Source organism: Limulus polyphemus, unplaced genomic scaffold (genome assembly GCF_000517525.1).
Source record: "Limulus polyphemus unplaced genomic scaffold, Limulus_polyphemus-2.1.2 Scaffold3551, whole genome shotgun sequence".
NCBI lineage: Eukaryota > Metazoa > Arthropoda > Merostomata > Xiphosura > Limulidae > Limulus > Limulus polyphemus.
The window spans coordinates 51,643-52,037 of NW_013669161.1; positions in this window are offsets into that span (position 1 = coordinate 51,643).

The following is a 395-nucleotide window of genomic DNA, read 5'->3' on the forward strand; positions in this document are numbered from 1 at the left end:
ATTTATCACAACACATTAAATTGTCCACTCATCGCTAAATTTTGACTCTGATAGTGACCCATCTTTGGTTAAAAACTTAATGTTGTATCTTTAATACTAGAATGTCACTCCTATCCTAGCCAAAGAAAGATTTCTTTTGTTGTCACGGGGACGCGTGATAAGTGGAAACTTTAATGTTCAAAATCCAATTCCATGTTCAGAAATCAAATGGTGCAGTTTAGATGGATATAAAGTTATTTGTTCTACATGTAAATGATACACGAGAGTAAATTTCTAAAGTTTCATTGATGACTACTGTTTTCAGAATTTCTTGTGAAGTTTTAATAAAAAAACATCTGCATAATATTGTTGCGTCAGCGAGATCACGTGACTATTCCCATGCCCTCTGCTTTCTA